This window comes from Eulemur rufifrons, chromosome 29 (assembly GCF_041146395.1).
Source record: "Eulemur rufifrons isolate Redbay chromosome 29, OSU_ERuf_1, whole genome shotgun sequence".
NCBI lineage: Eukaryota > Metazoa > Chordata > Mammalia > Primates > Lemuridae > Eulemur > Eulemur rufifrons.
In genome coordinates this window covers 56,733,078-56,754,561 of record NC_091011.1, presented here as the reverse complement: position 1 = coordinate 56,754,561, position 21,484 = coordinate 56,733,078, and positions in this window count along the sequence as shown.

The window sequence follows — 21,484 nt, the reverse complement described above, 5'->3', positions numbered from 1 at the left end:
ATTCTTTGTAGAAAGGGGAAAAGCTAACAAGAAGAATGAACACATTAACAACTGAAGTTTTATGAATGTAATTATTAAAAAAATTAGAATAGAAAGATATTAGATTGAGAATTGGTTGTCAGGGACTCTGACAGGGTGGCTTGATGTCATCTGGGTCCCAGAATTGTCATATGTCAAATTGTGAGGTTGATGATCTCAGGAAGATCTTTCCATTTCTAAAATTTAAATACTTTTTGTAAGAGGTCTGCTAGCACAAGATTTTCCTGACAAATAAGAGCTGGTAGTCATGGCAAAGGAGTGGAGTATTGGGAGGTAGGGAGAGATGGTGGTGGTCATTTGTGGATAAAGACATATAATGTGAATTCTTTTCACTCATTCCCAAGCCCAATATGTGAGGACACAGAAAGAAGACTGCCTTCTGCAAGCCAAGAAGAGAACTCTCACCAGAAACCAAAGTGGTCAGTACCTTGATCTCGAACTTCCCAGCCTTCACAACTGTAAGAAATAGATTTCTGTTGTTTAGGACAATGATAACAATAATAATAATAATGAAAAAGTACTTTACAAAATAGATAAGGTCATTAGAATGTATTATAGTTTAGGAATGCCAGTATTTGTAGTATAGTCTATAAATGTTAGAGCATTACCTATTACTAGAAGTTATATAAATTGCAAGGAATTAATATGCTTGTGAGGATAAATCATTATTTATTGATTTCTACCATGCGTAAAACACTAGCATATGAATAGTAGCATAGAATGGTGACTGGATGGATCATTGCTTGCCTTTTAAGTATAAAACAGGACAAACTGTTCTTATTTTGCAACAGGCATGAATTAATATCTATCTATCCTCTAGATAGTCATTAGACACTGAAACTAATAATCTAAAACTAATAATCTAGAAACCCTGCAGCACCTCCCATCCAAAGATCTTGCAGAAGATGAGAGGCCTGTCAAAGTCAACTTGGCAGCAATCATATCAGGAGGTGGGAGAATGTCTTCCAAGCTTCCTTACTGCTACCGTTTAACTTCATTTGCAGCTTTATTAGATTTTTAAACTTTGATGTACCTAGTAATGTTGATGTACCCATTTAATATTTTTTCCTTTTGTTTAAAGACAGAGTCTCATTCTATTGCCCAGGCTGGAGTGCAGTGATGTGATAACAGCTCACTGTAACCTTGAACTCCTGGCCTGGGCTCAAGCATCCTCCCACCTCAGCCTCCCAAGTACCTAGGATTACAGATCCATGCCACCATACCTGGATAAATTTTAAAACAATTTTTTTTTTTTTTTTTTGGTAGAGACAGAGTCTCACTATGTTGCCCAGGCTGCTCTCAAACATCTGGCCTCAAATAATTCTCCTGTCTTAGCTTCCCAAACTGCTGGGATTACAGGCGTGAGCAACCTCACCCAGCCCCCATTTTAATTTTTATTCAGTTGACCTGAAGAATAAAAAATATTGAAATAATTTCATCCAATTACTGATTTAAAACACTCTTGTCAATAATCTTTTGTAAAGCCATATTACTGCCATGGGCTTTAGACGTTTATTGGTTTTCAAATGTTCAAATGTTTCAAATGTTCTAAATTGAAACTATTACTGCTTAAATAGAGTCATTTGCTAATTTTCTGCAATAGATAAGCCAATAATTTGAGAAGTCTGATGTTATCATTTCATTTGTACCCTCTCTTTAACAGGCTCTCTCCTCTAAATCAAAAGCCCCAACCTGGCCGGGCGTGGTGGCTCACGCCTGTAATCCTAGCACTCTGGGAGGCCGAGGCGGGTGGATCGCTCAAGGTCAGGAGTTCGAGACCAACCTGAGCAAGAGTGAGACCCCGTCTCTACTAAAAATAGAAAGAAATTATCTGGCCAACTAAAATATATAGAGAAAAAATTAGCCGGGCATGGTGGCTCATGCCTGTAGTTCCAGCTACTCTGGAGGCTGAGGCAGAAGGATCGCTTGAACCCAGGAGTTTGAGGTTGCTATGAGCTAGGCTGACGCCACGGCACTCTAGCCTAGGCAACAGAGTGAGACTCTGTCTCAAAAAAAAAAAAAAAAAAAAAAGCCCCAACCTCCTTTTCATTTCTTTCTTTTTTTTTTCCTTTTCAATAAACAAATAAAACTAATTCCAAATAGACAAGGTTAAGAAGGGCATAGTATAAATAAGCTGAAACTGAGTGTAATTAATGAAAGTTATATTTGCAAACATGGAAGTCTACTTTTAATTATCTATCGTATATTTTTTTGCAAAAGATATTCATTTGTTTATTCACGCAGAATATAAATCACTGAACATTTCCCAAGTGCTAGGCTGTGCTAGGCAATAGGTATTAGTGAAAAACAACTAAGATTACTTCTTCTGGAACTTTCATAATAGAGGGAAGAACAAAAGTGGACAAGTAAAAATAATGTCTTTTAAATGTATACATGAGCATGTACATCAACTAGCTTCCTCACTCAGCTCTACCCTTTTGGATTTCAGTTTCCCTCCCGATAATCCAGCCTCCATCATAGTCAGCAAGGGGCTTGCGCTCCACGAACCAGATAGGTTTCTGAACCTACCCTAGTGTTCAATCCTCTTGTGAGTACAGAACCCTAGAAAAAGAGACCGAATGAGTGTCCCTCCCTCAAAAACTCCTGGTGGCTCCAGAAAAATATAACAGAAACTCTATATTGACCTTGCTACTTCTTGTGAATTTGTTAGTTAGAATTAGATAATGCTTGATTAAGGGTAAGCTGTTGGAGGTAGGGATTTAGTGGCATTTATTCAACCAGGTCTGGACAGGCTAGGTAAGCGAGGTCTGTCTATGGCGATGGTAGGATCAAATCAAGATAGTCATAGTTAGGAATCAGTGTTAGAGCCAAGAGTTGAGCCATTGAGTCAAACTGTGAAGACAAGATGAAGACAGGAACTGAGGTTAACAGCTAAAGTCAGAAGAAACAGACAGAGAAGCCAAGGTCCAGGAGGTCAGGGAATTTTAAGAATGGTGTAAGAATCCTGTCTCTGTGCCAAAATTCTTCCATTCTAGTCCAAAAAAATACATGACACTATATCTGTGAGCAAGACTGATCAAAGTCACTTTTTGATTGTGCAGACATCATTGAATATTAGAAAAAGCAGTTAATTAAAAATAACAAAAACAAAACCGAAGTTCAAATTGTGGCTCCAATATTAGTGTCACAATGGAAAGGTTAATTAATATCTCTGAAAATCAGTTTTTTCATCAGTAAAATGGGAATAACACCCAAAAGAGCTTTATTTGAGGATTAAATTAGATCTGTACAGGAAAGTGCCCCCAAACGAAAATATACCATACACATTTAAAATTGACTATCAATGTGACATTGTTTCAATTAAGAGTGCTCAAATGGTAACTCTTTCAGAAGATAGTTTTTCTTCCCTATTTGATTTACATAATGCCTAGACACTTTTAGACTCTTGAGATTCCTATTAAAATTCTAGCTATATCAGAGATCATTCTCAAATACTGAAAGGGCTGAAAGAGATAAGAAGACGAGTATGGGACTCAATATGGGATTAGTAGTAAGACTCTCAGCTGTGAAACGGGTAAAATTAAAGTTCTATATGGCCAACTGGTAGCAAGACAGATCTGTGCATTTCTGTGTTTTCTGAAGACTGGAGTGGTCAGAGTAGCTGGTATGGTGGGTCAAAGGGATTGGGGGTGGAAGATCTCACAGAGCAGTAGCTGACCAAGGGACAGAGAAGGGACAGAGAGCACTGGACATGGAGACACATGACCTGGGCTCTCATAATGACTTTGCCCCTGACTCAGTGTGGTCCTGTGGACAAGGTTAGTGTATTGTGTTTCATTTGTGAAGTAAGAGGTGGGGACCCGGTGAACACTAATGTTTCTTCTGGTTATAATAGTCTATGATTCTGTAAATTAGTTATGCTCTGCATTTGCATAACATATTTCACTTTCCAAAGCATGTTGACATATATCCCTCACTGATCCCGTGAGAAGACATGGCATATGATGTTATCCTTATTTTATAAATGAGGAAGTAGAAATTTGGAGACTGTATCTTTTAAAGTTTCATTTTGGTGCCTGAGTCAAGGATCTAGATTCAGAAACATTTAGTTGATTTAAAAATTATATCAGAATTGGGTGTGTTTCTCTTTAAGAGTTCTTGGCGATTATAAATTATTTTGAACTAACATGTGAGGTGGTGGCTGCTATGGAAACTGCATTAATACACAAAGCATGCAAAGCCTGTCACCACATCAGATGTTGCTGCCCTTTGGCTATGCTAACTTACTCATCTGGTTTTTTGAAAAATATTTCTTTCCTTCATTTTTTTCTTTTTTTCAAACACATGCACAGTATGCTTATCATCCAAGAAATCTCATTTCGAAGTGACTCATTCTTATGAAATGAATTAAATGACTTGGAACAAAACATTCTAGGGGAAATACAACCTGGGAAAATAATCTATTTAAAAACACATACATAATATTCATTTTGTATTTATGTGGCTCAAATAAAATGTGAACAGAAGCTAAGGAAGAAAAATTAAATTCATGAATTAGGATTATGTTTATATTATAATTACAAAGATAATCATGCATGAATTTAAGTATGATAATTTTTATTATAGATAAAGATATTTAGTATGTCTGAGTTCTGACCAAAGCTATACATTTTTATACTTTACATACTTTTGTGAAATGCACTTACAGGCATCAATGAATTTTAAAAGGGAAGTCATTGATTTTAGATCTATCATATATTTTAGAGATATATATAGATAAATATATACACATAAAATATACAGTGTCTGTAAATTGTTACCACGTATATTCCAAAGCCTCTCTGTTCCAAATGGGACTCGACTGTTTTGAAATTGCTTTCCATGTTCCACTCAAAGAAATAGTGGAGATGTAGATCCAAAAATTATACAAGCCAGAAGTGTATACTTCCTCCTGTGTTCGCTGTTCTTTGGCAAACACATGTAACACTTTTTTTTTTTGCCATCTAACTTGCCACTTTGTGATGCCAACTGTGGTTGAACTGGCAACAGTCAGTACTATACTTATATTGTTGCCTATTTGTAGACTATTATATGCTGATAGTCTTCTATTTGTATTTCTCTTATTAATGAATAGCATTTTTTCATATGCCTATTAGTTAATTTTATAACCTCTTTAAAATATTTATTCATAAATTGGGCTATTGTGCTTAGTGATTTACATTAATTATTTATACATAAAGGGAAATGAACTTTTAAATAGTATAGAAAATATTAATGTGTTTGATATATTAAAGATTTAAATTTTTATGTAGTAGGCAAATCTATCATCTTTGTGATGTATTACAATGGTTTTAGGCTTAGAAAATTCTCCCTCTTGCATATATTAAATATTCACATGTATTTTTTATAGTTTCAAGTTGTTACCTTTAAACTTTCAATCAAGTTTCAATATATTTTGGATGCGCTACAAACTGATAATTTGGCTTTTTTTTCAAAATAGTCAATTTTCCAAACACAATGTTAGATAAGATATATCCTTTTCCTATGAATTTATGACATTTTAAATCCTATATTAAGATTTTAACATTGGTTCTAGAGCATTATCTTTCCTTAGATTCTGAAGCCACCACTATACTGTTTATTTTTATAACTTTAAAATAAATGTTAATTATCTAATAGCATAATTCACTCTTTAACATGATTCACTATCATTCTCATTTGTGTAATTTTTCCAAGTAGACCTAATAAAGTCCCTGCTCCCAACCAAAATTCCCAATGCTTTGTCTTTTCTGTTTCATTTAGTTTGATTTATTTATTCTGCTTTATATTTAATGTTTATCTTAAACTTGGAGAAAGTCATTATTTTACAAAAAAGTTGGGTATTCAGAGCAGAGGTTATAGATTTTTTTTTTCTTGTCTTTTTTTTTTGCACAGAGCACCTTGGATGAAAAGTTAACTTAGTCTATTATGGACGGATAAGTTAAAAAGTCATTGGAGAAGTTGCTCTTGAATACATGCAACTTGGAAAATGGACATTGAACACAGGATTTTTTTTTTTTAAAGCAAAAGTGCTAGTGGTGGTGGTAAAGAATCAATAACTTATACAGAGAGAATATGGGATGCTTAACTGGTAAGTTAATTTGCATCAGTCAATTGTAGTCTTAGCCTCAAGAACAAGCAGTTTCTTTACCTTGAGAAATTTGCTTGCAATCTAAGAGAGTAGGAACATTTCTTAAAAAGCATTCTGTCCCGGAAGATTCTCTCCTAAACTACTTTCTACCCCCAGTCACATCACAGGGAAGATTTCCACTGGACAGAGTTACAAGAAAGACTTACATCTCCAGCAATTACTGCATTGCATGCTCTTATTCATAGACTTAACCAAAGTTAAAAGAATTATAAGGCCAATAGAATTATAGTTTGGGGGCTTTAATGAAGAAAGTTGACATTTTAAGGAAGGGAATGTATATGAGGCAGTGAAAGATCATAGATAAGCTAAGATTTGAAACCTGGTTCCTCTATATACTGGTGTTTTAATGATGGACAATTGTTTAACCAATCTAATTTTAGTTTTCTTATTTATAGAATTGGTTATATTAATATTTTATAAGGAATGTAAAAGAATTAAAGGAAATAGTGGAATGATGTACAAGGTGGGAATGACACAAAACATATTAATAAAAAATAGTAATAATAAATGTCAATAATTACTATGTATTGTGTTTAGTGAACACTTTTTAAGAGAGTGGAAACTCTCCATAATACTAGGAGGTAAGCAAAGTACTGCCTGGGCTATAAAAACATACAGAACAGCTCATAGACAAAGAAGGGAAGCTCTAAACAGAATTAGGGCAGACAGACCTAGCTGCTTCTTTCTAAGGACTTATTAATATATTCATAGAAAAACCAACAGTAAGACATAAAGAGACCTATAAAGGACTCTTGTAAATGGTGCTTGACTATCTGGAACTGACTAAATTAAACTGTTTCAAACTGGAAATGTGACTGATTATTTTTGTTTTTAAAAAAAGGCCCTGAAAATAACAGCAACTAAAAGAAGTGTAGATGAAAGCTCACCAACTGTGTCAAAGGGAGCCCATGAAAATTGTAGGTAAGTGATAGTTTTGGACGTATAACCAAGAACATTAAGACTAAAAAAAAAAAATAATAAGAAAACAAAGTAATTCAATTGTCAATTTAAAGAAATATGTTTTCTGTCTGGAATGTCTAAGACCTAAATGATTAAAAATTGTTCCAAAAATGTGTCACAAGTCCCATAAAAGTTGAAATGGCTCAGCATGTATTGTGGACTATAAAAGAAACAGAGAGGCCTGAAAGTAATAACCAATCAGATGATTAGGAGAGATAAATGGAAAAATTGAAACATATTTTAAAACCTAAGAAAGGAGCTAGCTCTGATGGTCTGATTAAAACCCAGAAAAAACACTGCTGAGACCATTTATCCCCCGTGACACAGCAGAAGTTGACGGAATTATTTTTAAACAGATTAATAGCAAAAAGTCCACTCAGAAGGTATAAATTGTGCTCCAGAATCTTCAGATAAGTTATCAACACCCAGAAGGGAAATTTATAACTCTACTAAGAGAGTCAGAGAATTATCAGGGTAGGACAACATCCTGAAAGAGATAAGAGATGGAAAATATTGAGTCTATGTTCTCCAGTTCTAAATTTACTCAAGAATACGTAACAATTACACAGCTGAAAAATGTATGCACATGGGGAACTTCATTTTCTATGGAACTGACAATCTATATTTAAAGCTGAATAGTAATAAAAAGGCACTTTTAAACCTCTAAGGAAAATATTGGCTAAAATTAAGGAAGTGGTTTTTCTTATAACTCAAACAGTGAATTCTTGGACAGGACAATTCATCAACATGATCTTTCATGGATCTGTGACCTCCTTTGATGTCCAAGGGAATTATCAGGATTGGCTTTGTGGCAGTTCCATCCAAATACATTTTATAGCAGGATAAGATGCTGCAAAGTACAGCATAAAGAAAAAATAATAAGAAAAAGGAGAGATAGTGCATTCATTTATTGATTTTATCACTCATTTAGTAAGTATCTATTGAGTGCTACTATATGCTAGTCAGTGTTCTAGGTGCTGGTGACATAATATGAATGAAGCTGTCAACATTCTCTCAAATTTTTAAGTTATAATAGTCATGACAAAATGTGACAGCATATAAATTAATTTATATTATATAATAGTAAGCACTATGAAAATACATAGTGCTATTATCCACAATGCCAAGTAAAGCTCAGGAGGTACAGAGTATTTCAGAAAAAGTAGGCCCAATGTAAACAATCCAAATGAATGTGCATTCAGTTTCTATGATAGCTCAGCAATGTCTCTTGAGCACTCAGAGCTGCATGGTCATAGTGTTCTGCCCAGAACTGACTTATCCACCTCCAAGCTATTGTAGAAATAGGCTCCTGACATTTCATAGTGTACCTCACTCAAGGTTATGCCTCTTCCTAGCAGGCATGATGAATGGCGGATGTGGGAATAGATAGGCTCAGTCCCTTGCCTCAATTTGAGACAACTGTAAAAGTTCATCCCAGCTCCAGAGCTCCAGGAAGGATCAGCTGAGGCCTCAGGTGAAACTGCAGTAAGAGTCAGCTTCTCCCACTGTCCAGCCTTCCACCTTCACTGCCTGCGTATCTCCTGAGGGCATTCCCCAAGAAACCTTCTGCCTGGAATTCTCTGCTTCCAAGAGAGCCAGTCTAAGACACTGACATAAATTGGGAGGACCCAAGGATTTCCATGTGGAACTTGGTGAAAATTCAAAACAGTCTTTGCATGAAAGGAAATAAACTACAAAGTTTGTAGAAAATTTTAAATATTGAATATATATGAAACTTGCAAATAACATCCGTCAAAAAATTTTAATGAGAAACTTGAGTTTATGTCTGTTAAAAAAAATTTAAAAAAATTGGGTTTTATACTTGAAAGGGCTACACACAGCTTTTAATCAAGACTTTTTAATGATGATCTTTTCAAATCCTTGATAGTCACCATCAAGGAAAATCTTTGTTCATACAGACAGATGAAAAATCACGTAAACACATTTTACAACCGTTCAAAAGTTTGGAGCTATTGAAATTATATACATATAAAGAATCTTACAGATTGTCTTTCTTTCATTAATAACCTAATGATAAATTTTTTCATAGCAATTATAATAGATTTCAAATCTATTCAAACTTTTTCAAATCAAGACTTTCAAAATAATGATGACTCTCTCATTTGTAGAATATATATAACACTGCTAGGGCTATGACCCAGCTACCAGGTTGGATGCCTCTAAAATGTGCCTGGATTGTAAAATGGACAGAATCCTCAGATGTATGTGAGGGCAGTTTTGCCCTTGACTTTGGTCTGAACACCACACTCTCTGGGCACCAGGAACACATGCCATGCAGCAGCTGCATGGACCCCACATCTGCAGTGGCTGCTGATGTAGATGTCCAAGGGGTAGAGGATTTCTTTCTTTATGGCAGAGCAGTAAGTGCTTGATGTTTCTCATGTTCACGGCAGGGATCTTGTATACGCTGTCAGCCTCGTTCTTCCTGGGCTACTGTCTGAAGAACTGAGGGAGAAAGACTATTTCAGGCCCTAGCTGGCCACCCTGAGGACTTAAGTGATTTGTATTTTGTATCACACCTTCAATTCTTTTGTGGTAGATCATTGTATGCTGTATACAAATTGGGTAGCTCAGGTATATATTCCTAGGAGTATAAACTCAAATGACCAATAAAGGGTCTCAGGGAAATATGCAGATCTTAAGCAGTGTAATTGGGATAAAGGCACTGAAATTTATTCTTTTGGCAATTTGTGACACATACAAAACCAACAGCAACATGTTTTGCAAGCTGGAAAACAGATGGACCTGTGGTAACTTACTGAGCAGATCTGAGGAAGAAGAATCCTAGGGCAGAAGTGGAGAGGTCTGAGAAGCCCTCTGAGTCAGGAATAGGCAACACCATGTGTTTCTGAGCCAGAAGTGAAGAGACAGAAGCTAAAAAGAGAAATTGAGGGAAACTGTTTGCAGAGCAGTTTGATCTTTAGTTCCTCTTCCTCACTAGCCCACTGGTTAGAAGATAGGGATTTATTTCCTGGAGAAAGTAAGACTGAGGGTCTTTGGAATGGGGATCAACCAACACAAATGATAGTGTTGTTAACCCGCAGAAAGTAGGAGATACAGTGACCAGACACATGCTGTGGGCTGGGCTGAAACCTCCAGCCTTCTTTCTCCACTGAACTCTGAGAAAGAACAATTATAGCCAGACCTTTAACTACCACGAAGGAGACTGGAAGAGAACATTTTGGAGAATCTGAACAGCTCATAAGAAGAGAACTAAAGACACTAACACTCATGTTTACCTACCCAGTCATCCTGCTAAAAAGTTCAACATACTTTTTCAGTGTTTTCACTCCGATTTTGCACCAGCTCTTTCCTTCATCTCTTTTGACTCTGTCTCGATCAGTTTTTATTTCCCTTTAGAGCAGTTTCTTTCAGTATAGAGGATTGTCATAGGAAAAAAAAAAAACCAAAAAACCTCTGGTGGTCAGTTTTTGGAGTTCATAGGGCTAGACTGCTCAAAGTCTTTGAGTTCTTTTTCTACAGGTCCCTAACACTCCCCCAGAAATTGGGGAGGGCATTACCCTTTCTAATTTAAGCTACTATTCTCAAATTTTCCTGCTAAGCGTTATAGTGAATAGTTATTGGCTATTTTGAGGTATTCTGCTTCCCAGGTGCCCCTTCCCCGTCTCTTCTTCTTTCCGCAGAGGTACCAATCACACACAGACATTGACATTGTTAGAATTTTGTCCCTACCTGTTTCTGTTTGGGGATTCAAGGAGTAGAGTGTCACCTAGTTTTATAATAAGTCTTGCCCGTAGGCTTTTGGTTGTTATCTAGTTGCTCTGTCTGTTTTTATGTAGGAATTTAAAGAAATTTAAAAATTACACTGCCATTACTGCCATGCTCCTAGAATATGCCCTGTACCACTATTATTTTGTTGAGTTAGGTTTATTGAGGTATAACTTACAACAATGAAATTCATCCTTTTAAGGTGTACAGTGTGATGAATTTTGACAATCATAATATAAAACATTTCCGTCACACCAAGATGTTCTCTGATGCCATTTAGTAGTCAAGCTTTTTTACCCATTCCCAGCCCCTTGGAAACTACTAATCTGATTTCTGTTCCTATAGTTTTGCTTTTATCAGAATGCCATACAAATGGAATCATACGGTATTTGTGTTTGGCTTCTTTTATTTAGTATAATGCTTTTGCGATTCATTTATCTTACTGAATGTGTCAGTAGTTCATTCTTACTTTTTGCTGAGTTGTAATCCATTATATGGGCATGCCACAGTTTGTTTATCCATTCACTTGATGATGGACATTTGGATGGTTTTCAATTTTTGGCTATTATGAACAAAACTGTTACAAACATTTACATAGAGGTGTTTGTGTGGATATAAGTTTTCATTCTTTGAGGTAAATATCTAGGAGTAGGATTGCCCGGTTGTATGGTGAATATATATACTATATCTTTTTTTTTTTTTTTTTTTTTTTTTTTGAGACAGAGTCTCACTCTGTTGCCCAGGCTAGAGTGAGTGCCGTGGCGTCAGCCTAGCTCACAGCAACCTCAAACTCCTGAGCTCAAGCGATCCTCCTGTCTCAGCCTCCCAAGTAGCTGGGACTACAGGCATGCGCCACCATGCCCGGCTAATTTTTTCTATATATATTTTTAGCTGTCCATATGATTTCTTTCTATTTTTAGTAGAGATGGGGTCTCGCTCTTGCTCAGGCTGGTCTCGAACTCCTGAGCTCAAACGATCCGCCCACCTCGGCCTCCCAGAGTGCTAGGATTACATATATACTATATCTTTATAGAAAACTTCCAAACTGTTTCCTAAAGTGGTTCTACCATTTTGCATACCTGCCATGTGCCTCCTTTTAAAACTTACAAAACAATGGTAGCACATACATCACTAAAACTAAATCTATGAAAGAAGAAGTTATGAGGTTAAAGAAACAGGAATCCAATGCAGGAGAAATGCAAAGAAAATTCCAATGACAACAGCAAGATTATTTCCATGTGACAATTGTGCATTTGGTCTGGAGAAGAGTCAGTCTAGAGACAAGGAGAATGGTGATTTCCAGAAAAGGTAGCTCTAAGAAAAAAAATAATGGGATAGGGAGAGACCTTGATGAGATGGACTTTATGAAAAAGTATTTATAGAGGTTACTGGAAGCTGTGGCAAGAATTTGGAATAGATAAAAAGAAATCTAAGCAATATAAAACAAAAGCAAAGGCACTGTTTATACAAGAAAAGAAAAAACAAGGGAGGTATAATTATAGTGTACTATAATTCTCAGCTTTGACTAAGACTTTCATAATCATAATAATGTAAATATAAAATGCTGATTTTTATCCAAAATTATAAAACAATTATATTGTGTGCAAGCAAGAGGGGAAGGAGAGAGGTTGATGATGTAAGAGAACTAAATCTTCATTTGTCATAATATTAATAGAAACTCAACAACTAATATATCAAATTGATAGCAGTATGCCCACATTTCACTTGAGAGCTGTAAATGTAAAAAGAAACACTTAGTTGAATTTGGTTGTGTCAGAGGAGGCAAAGTAGAAGAAATTGGGAGTGGTGAGCAGGGAACCATACTAGACAATATTATTTGCCCTTGTGTGTGTGCATCATTTTTATGAAACAAATTTTGAAGCCACAATAAAAGTGTATCATGTGAAAGTTCACAGTCCTGGAACCAACTCAGTGAATACAGGGTTTATGTCTAATTAGAGCTATTATTCATTCAGTGAAAATTAGGAGTATTTTATTTTTAGGAGACACATAATGCTGTGATCTCTGTGCAAAGCCCCCTTAAGAGAAACTGTTCTGTTATTTCCTGATCTTAGTAACACTCAGCCAGTTGATTGGAAAAAGAATGGACAACTGACCAATTCATTGTTTGGCTGGATTCTCTCAATAATCTGAACTGAGAAAAAGACTGTGCAGTAAGTTAGCAGGGAGACTGAGGCTGCTACTTTGGCTCCAGCAGAGATTTATTAGCGAGAAGAGAAAGCTAGGCTGTAGAAAGACGCAAGTAAAGCAACACATGCAGAGAGGGAAAAAACAAAAAGGAAAAAGCAAAATAGACATAAAACTAATCCCAAAGTGGCCTCTGTTTCTTGTTTTCAGGAAGACTTGATGTAACTAGTACCTACCTTTGATATTTATCTATCAGATCAGGGTCCTAAAAATAATACCAATAAATCACTGATATTCTTTGTAGTCACATGCGCCAAACTGTGGCTATCATATTCTGTTACCATGGGTTTTTTTTTTTTTTTTTTCAGACAGAATCTCACTCTGTTGCCTAGGTTAGAGTGCCGTGGTGTCAGCCTAGCTCACAGCAACCTCAAACTCCTGGGCTCAAGTAATCCTCCTGCCTCAGCCTCTCCAGTAGCTGGGACTACAGGCATGAGCCACCATGCCCGGCTAATTTTTTCTGTATATATATTTTTAGGCATCCATATAATTTCTTTCTATTTTTAGTAGAGACGAGGTCTCGCTCTTGCTCAGGCTGGTCTCGAACTCCGGAGCTCAAACAATCCGCCAGTCTCGGCCTCCCAGAGTGCTAGGATTATAGGAGTGAACCACCACGCCTGGCCCTGCTACCATGTTTATCAGCCTTTAAATGACCGCCTCAGAGGAATTCTGATGATGAGAGAAGCAAATTTAGTTTAGGAAACTTAGCCAGGGACAAGAAGGTGGCAAAGATTCTCTCCCAGGGACCAAACTTTAGTTAGGCTCCTCTGTGCCCAATGAGACCTCATCCCTTGGATATGGCATTCAAGAGCCCGAATTTAGCAAAAATCTCACTAAGTCCTTGTCAAAAGCCCCACTCTTGATGTCTGGTCATCCTTGATATCTGACCAAACTCCTCATCCCCCACTGGCCCCCAGGCCATGTCCGATCCTGCTGGCCTGTCTTCAGCAAGAATCCTGTTAGGTCGGTTTAGCCAGAATGCCTCCTGCCCCTGATACTTTCTCTTCCTACTTTTCCATCCACTGAGCCCCACCCTGCTCCTCGGCTATAAATTCCCACTTTTCCTTGTATTTAGAATTGAGCCCAGTTCTATACTGAATTGTCTTTTCCCTTACTGCAATAGTTTCTGAGTAAAATCAGTTTTTTTCAGCTTTAATTACCAACAGAGTCTATTTTTTCTTTGACAGTTCTGCTGCCACAACTCAGATAGTACCAGATACGTCACTGGACTCCCCGCCCCCACCGGACTCTCCCCCAGGACCCCAAGGGTGGACCTTTGAAGGCTTTGTCTTCCCTCCTGACTGACTGATCAGGGATCCGTTGGTGAGTCCAACTTCTGAACCAGTGATCCGGATGACAATTTCTTGAAGCACGGTAAGGACAGACTTTGATAAGATTTTGAGTATACTCTAGAAGCTGGGTTAGAATCCCAGATAAACAGAAACTGGGTTAGAGTTCTAGATTTTTCTGTTTGTAAGAGGCTGGGTTAGAGTCCTGGGCAAAGAAAGGACAAATTAGAATTTCCACTGGTCTCTGTAAGGAACAGAAACTGGGCCCGGCGCGGTGGCGCACACCTGGGGTCCCGGCTGCTGGGAAGGCTGAGGCAGGAGGATCCCTCGAGCCCAGGGTTCTGGGCTGTAGTGCGCTGTGCGGTTGAGTGTCCGCAGTAAGCTGGCCTCCCTCCTGGGAGCAGGGCACCAGCAGTCTGCCTAAAGAGGATGAACTGGCCCGGGTCAGAAACTGAGTAGGTCAAAACTCCCGCGCTGATCAGGAATGGACACTGGGTTAGAGTTCCGAGTTTCTCCATTCCTAAGTGTAGAGGTGCCATTACAGAACAGGGGAGCTTCCCAGTGGACTGAAAGCTCCCTTACTGAACCCCTGCAGAGCACATCCTCCACCAGCTCTCTCTGCTTCCTTTCTTGTTGGCCCGATTTTACTAGGGATCATGGGACGCTTCAGTGGCCTCTTAAGATCTCCCCACAGCGGCTTCTCTAAGACCTTCTCCCCTCCCATTGCTTCCTTTCCTCCTCTGTTATCACCTTCCACCTTCCCTTCAGTTCTGAGAATCCTTCCATGTGCCGCCTTCAAAGCTCTGCCCCCGCTGTCTCCTGCCCACCCTGCCAGACTGTCACCTTCCCACCTTGGCCCCTCTTCACTTAACATTGGTCCCTCGGCCTCCACTGGGCCTCCTCTTAGGGGTCTCAGGGGCCCCCAAAAGCAGCTTTCTGAGGCTGGAGAGAAAAAGAAGGAAAAAGGGCTAATTGGAAATAAAAAATTTGAGTCCACAACCTCCGTGAGATTGTATCTCAGGGCAAATGAAAAATCCTGTAAGTCTCCCCCACAGATAGTGGTAAAAAGCATTAGGCCTCATATTGAGTAGGTAAAGGTCACTTGTTCCATCTGTCAGAAACACAATTTAGATAAAATTATAAAGTGGAGTGAAGAGGAGAGTTAACACTTTTTTTTTTTTTTTTTTTGTTGAGACAGAGTCTCACTTTGTTGCCCAGGCTAGAGTGAGTGCCGTGGCGTCAGCTTAGCTCACAGCAACCTCAAACTCCTGGGCTTAAGCGATCCTACTGCCTCAGCCTCCCGAGTAGCTGGGACTACAGGCATGCGCCACTATGCCCGGCTAATTTTTTCTATATAGATTTTTAGGTGTCCATATAATGTCTTTCTATTTTTAGTAGAGACGGGGTCTCGCTCAGGCTGGTCTCGAACTCCTGACCTTGAGCAATCCACCCGCCTCGGCCTCCCAGAGTGCTAGGATTACAGGCGTGAGCCACCGCGCCCGGCCGAGAGTTAACACTTTTATACAAACCAGTGAGTTTTGTATTAATGTCTACCTGACTCATGGCTAAAATTTTAGAATGAAGCTATAATATTTTTGTTTTGTGTCTGTAGGTATGTTTATGCACGTTTATGCGTATGTCTATGTATGTTATGTATATGTGACATTTTCTTACCTCTGGATGGTATTGTCAGATTAATTTATAAATTTCCCTAAAAAAGTTTTATTCAAACCGGCTTAGAGATAAGTGAATGCTTATATAAATTAAATATTCTTAAAACTCCCAGAAATATATAAACTGACACAAATGGCTTGCAGGTTCACATAACTTGGGTAAATTTTTGGCAAATAAGATTAGTTTAATATTGTTGGTTTAATAAAACAGCTGTATCTTTTGATTTATCAGCATTATGTAAAATATGGGGATACATCTTTATTCTGCTTGGGTTTACTAGTCATATAAGGTTAAAAATAGTTAATAGGGAAATAACTTGAAATGATGGCTACCTTTGTTTGTTGTTATAGCATGTCTACTTAAAAACAGTTTCCAAAATCCTTGTGGTAACTTGCAATATTAGAGTTATGCTAAGTTAAGTAATAGATATTCATTAATAATTTCTAAGTAGAATAAACTACTGAAACATACGTTATTAAGCATAAGTTAGAGTTCATATACTTTCAGCTTGTTATCTTTATATGGTATAGAGAGGCTAATAAATATTTGAATCTGTTAAGAAACTTGAAAAATTGTACTAAGAAGCATATACCTCCAGAAACTGTGATATTGTGTATTCGTAAATTTGCTAGCCTGCTACAGAATAGTGGCACGTGACAGACAATTCACTATATATCCATCCTAGTCTTCTATGTAAAAGGAGGTTACCAATGATTAAAAATTATAATCAATGTATGTAAATAAAAGTATTAGAAGTACAATGGGGGAAGGGAAACAACTTTATATGCAAAATATATAAGGAAAATAGGATGTATTTTTGACAAGGAAAGGTAAGAGGAATGTAGAATATGTTTTTGTTAAATGAAACAGAAGTAATTTCATTCTGAAGTAGAATGACTGGTTGTTCCAAAATGAGAAAGAGAAAAAGGTAAGAGAAAAAATTTGAATGGATATAAAAAATTGTAGAAGTTTTGTGGTAAAGGAACCTTGAAAAAGGAATTTGTTGTGTGGTCAAGTAGGCTTTGAATGGATTTATTGATACATTTGTTTTTTCTTAAACTTTAATATCAAAAGCATACTGATACAAAATTAAAATGACAAAGTTTTCCTGGATTATTGGTTTGGTCTTAATAAAAGATTGTAAAAGGCTTTTTAAAAGTCCATTCTTTTTTTTTTTTTTTCCTTCACCTTTTAAATAATCTGTCTGGGAATCAAAGATTTTTTGTCTTAGAAAAATTTTTGTGCTTTATGCTAACCTTATCATGTCTTTGATTAAGAGGAAAGATTTCTCAGTTTTATTAATAAAAGAGCTAAGGTTTTTTATATTTTTGATAATTTTGCCTTCTCAAAATCAAATCCTAGAGGAAATCCTCTTCTTCTTGAACTGACTTTGAGATTTCCTGGTGGGCCTCTGTAAAATCTCAAAGGATTTGGTTTGTTTTCTCACCTTGTAAAGCAAAAAGTTAAAAACAATTTGTTTCATTGAATATATTAAATTGAATGGGAAGAACTGTAAATCAAGAAGTGATGCTTAACCTTTTCTACAAATATTATCAATATAAGTACTTCCGAATTGTATAAAGTTCATAGAAATTTGTCAATACCATTGTTATTCACAATACTTCTTGGTATAATTTTATTAGTCATAATTACAGATATTATTTAAAATGTATGCCACAGTTTTAACAAAATTTCCTTGTCAAATCTTTAATCATGGTCATTTTAAGTCCTTTGTCATCCATCCATCCATGTAAGTCCTTTGTTTTACTTCAGTTCTTCTCTGAGAGCATTTGCAACCAGCTACAGGCCAGAATGTTTTATGATGGCATTGCTTAAATAACTTTGAGACCACACCACTTGATTGAGTAAGGATTTGCAGAAACTAGAGGAAAAGTTGACAGGTTTATGAAACTGCTAACCCAAGGTCCAGCAGAATGGTTTTTGTTTTGGAACATTGCTGGTTCTTTAATGTTTTATTTTCCAGACTTAAGGAACCCTTTTCTTTTTTCTCTTGTTATACTTTTGTAAACAGAAATGAGACATTTATCTTTTCTGCCTATCTGATATCTTCATCAGAATTTGGAAACTTTTGTTGAATATTCTTATTTTCATGGCACTTAATTATTGGCATAAGTTTAAAAAGAAGCTATTCTCCTTGTAACAGGACACAATTGAGCACATTGGTTATGTTACCAAGGCTTTAACTGGACTGTCATATTTTGAGAATTATGTGCGTAGAATCTAGTTTGAGGAAATAGGTTGACTTTATGGAGCCAATACTTACAAAGCGCTTTTTGAAAAACCACCCTGGTACCTGGCTTACAGGATTCCCAGCATCAGAGCTGAATAAAGAAAGTCACTTCCTGACAGCCCCAGGAACTTTGAGATACCTTGGGGACCTCACAAAGAGAGGAATTCACCCAAATCCACAAGTGAAGTGTGATGGTGAGTTCTTGGCTTGGCTTCCTAAACTGAAAAGGCTTCTAAAAGTATAATCTGAGATTTCTTATGAAAATTTCAACAAAACAAACTCAAAAAGGCATAGTGGTCAGTTACCATTTTTGTTGCACATGTGTAAATAATCAGGCCAAATCTAAGGAGACTAGACTTATTTTGTAAACAAGAATCAAAATGGGAGTGATTGTAGAGAGAAATTTTATGTTTCAATAGGAAACTATAGAGCAGCCTTGTGAGTTCTCAGTTCTTCTAGTTTCCTCTGATACATGGCTAGAATTCTCCAACCTAAAGTTTCTAATTTTTCTCCCCCTATTCTGACTTGGAGTCACTTAGAACTAAAACTGTCCTTTCCTTGGATCCCTGCAAGCTGAAGCTGGACGATTATATGTAAACTTTGGAGAAATCACAACAGACCATGTATGAGCAAACTTTGTGTCTGCTGCTGCGTGGGCCACTCTGAAAGTTCACCAGAACTCTCGATACCATCACCAAAGACATTCAAAATGCAAACCAGGACATCTGTTGGGTTGCTGCTGCTATCCTTGAGCCCAACATCTAGAAATTTTCTAAATTGGCTGTCCTCTGGACTCAGAAATTGGGTTTCCAACTATTCATCTTTATTTGTCTTTTGTTTTCATAAAAATTCCTCTCATTATATGCCTGACTGTTAGCACCATCCAGAAAATATACTCTACTACCAGGTACCCACAGATGGTTCAGCTGGTCCTTAATGAATAAAAGGCAACTGAAAGAGAAATGGACTGGAACTTATATTGTTCAAGAATATAGGTATCCTTTTCTTTAACACAAGGAAGGACTGACATTGATTCTTTCCTTGACCAAACTCTAGTCAGGCTTCTTGGAGCCCAACTAGGTCCTATTCTTACGAATATTCTCTAAGAGCCTAATTTTAGAAAGAATTGTACTGAGTTCCCCAGAATCCCCTACCTTTGATATTGAGTTATCCTCAATAACTGACCAAATTATTTATCCCCATTATCCCCCAGATGATGTCTGATCACCCTGGCCAGCCTTCAGCAAGAATTGTAAGAGATTGGCTTAGCCAGAATCCCCCTAACCCCCTGATGTCTCCTCTTAGTAATTTTCCATCCACCAATCCCCACTCTGTTCTTTGTCTATAAATTCCCATTTTCTTCTTGTATTCAGAATTTAGCCTAATTCTATACTGAGGTATCTTTTTCCCTGTTCCAATATTTCCTGAGTAAATTCTGGTTTTACCACTTTATTGACAGATTCTGGGTTTTCTCTGACAAAGGGAAACACCTGTATAGAAAGGCTAAAGAGAAAGATCCTATAGAACTCTTTGGAAGAAATTATTTTATGATGAAAAGTTAAGTGGGATAAAGTTTATGATTCAGGAAAAAAAAAGTTTCTGACTTTAAGATATATAATTAGTATTAGATATTCTACTGTCTTTGGTTGATAACTTTGGTTACTGATTGATTTAAGCTTGAAATAAGATATACTATGTAACTATTTATTTTAAAAAATTAATTCTACTATTTTCTCTGTGCAGGAGCAATGGAATGTAAAGAGATTAAAGTTTCTTTTTTGAGGCAGCCAAGAATACTCATCAAGCTAATATAAGATGATAATGATATTAAGCTAGATCTTGGTAATAGAGTTCTGTGATTAATTTAATGGCAGTGGAAACACTGATGCTAGTTTACAGATGGGTGGGAGAGGACACATAATTATAGAAGAATTTAATAACAGTTTGCCAACATTCAAAGTCCACATATAAAACGACAATGATTCAATTAAGAAAGTATGTAGAGAATGTTGAATTTGTGTGAACATTTATAATGTTCCTGGTATATGGATTGATGCCCGTGGAATTTGGCCTAGTAGAATCCAAGACTAGGATTCAAGAAAATGGTGCATTAGGAAGATGAAAGTGCAAAGGTAAAAGCCCCAGACAATTAGGCACTCTAATTTACAATGGGAAGTTTGGAATATTTCCAAAATTTGTATGAAAACAGGAAAGCTACCCTGCAGGAAGGGCAACATCTATGCAGTTTTTACATTGTGTATCCCAGGTTAGCAGCATCCATTTAGCAATAGAAGCATGTTTGGGCTAATTTTTTTTTTTTATCAGCCCCTATGTAAATAAAAACAGACTCAGATTCTATTCTAATGGTATGTCACAAGAAAATCTTGCTTGTGATCTTGTGGTTTGCTTGAACTAAAAAAAAAAAAAAAAAAAAAAAACCGAAAGAAAAGAAAATTTTCATCTTGTGAGACCTTTGCAGGTGTTTATGAACATTTCTAATAAATATACTCCATCTCTTTTGACTACCTCCTATTTCCATCTACTGCAGCTGGAAACTTCTTACACATTGAAAACAGAGAAAAAGAGAGAGGAAATTTTATTGGTAATGTTGTTTATATTGTAGAAATAACATATATTTGTTAGAAAAAATGAGAAAATGAAAAGAAAAATCAACTATAATCAAAACACTAATAATACTATTTTGATATAAAGTCTTCATACTTATATAGACATAACCATAAAACATACACATATTTTAATTATAAATTGGAACAAAATCTGCTTTCATATAACTCAGTCTCTACCATGAACATTTTTTCATTCCTTGTTAATGTATACTTAAGTCTTTATTCTCAAAGATACCTAGAATTCAAATATGTGGATTTATCAATTTTTTCATTCAAGTATCTATTAATAGACATTAGAGTTGTGCCTAATTTTCCACTAAAGAACTCTACAATGACTATGCTCTTGAATACATCTTTGCTAACATGTACAATTATTTCCTTATGATATCATATTAGAAGTTGAATTTCTTTTTTTTTTTTTTTTGAGACAGAGTCTCACTCTGTTGCCCAGGCTAGAGTGAGTGCCGTGGCGTCAGCCTAGCTCACAGCAACCTCAAACTCCTGAGCTCAAGTGATCCTCCTGTCTCAGCCTCCC